The sequence below is a fragment of the Penaeus monodon genome, chromosome 15 (genome assembly GCF_015228065.2).
Source record: "Penaeus monodon isolate SGIC_2016 chromosome 15, NSTDA_Pmon_1, whole genome shotgun sequence".
Taxonomy (NCBI): Eukaryota; Metazoa; Arthropoda; class Malacostraca; order Decapoda; family Penaeidae; genus Penaeus; species Penaeus monodon.
In genome coordinates, this window is record NC_051400.1 from 45,863,837 (window position 1) to 45,864,069 (window position 233).

Sequence of the window (233 nt, forward strand, 5' to 3'; positions counted from 1 at the left end):
CCTTCTTGTCTCCACTCAAAACGACCGGCAAATAAAGCGAGCAGCACTTGAGAATATTTTTGGGGGGAAAGTGCTGGATTTTTCGAGGGATCCCGGTAGGGTGCGTCGCTGCTTTTGGTTCAACACGACGTTATGAATATGTCAGAGCAGTCTGATGTTGTCACCTTCACAGGGGACTTGCGGGAACCAGGGCAAGGGGAGAGGAACAGGGGAAGGATAAGAGTGGGAGAGCA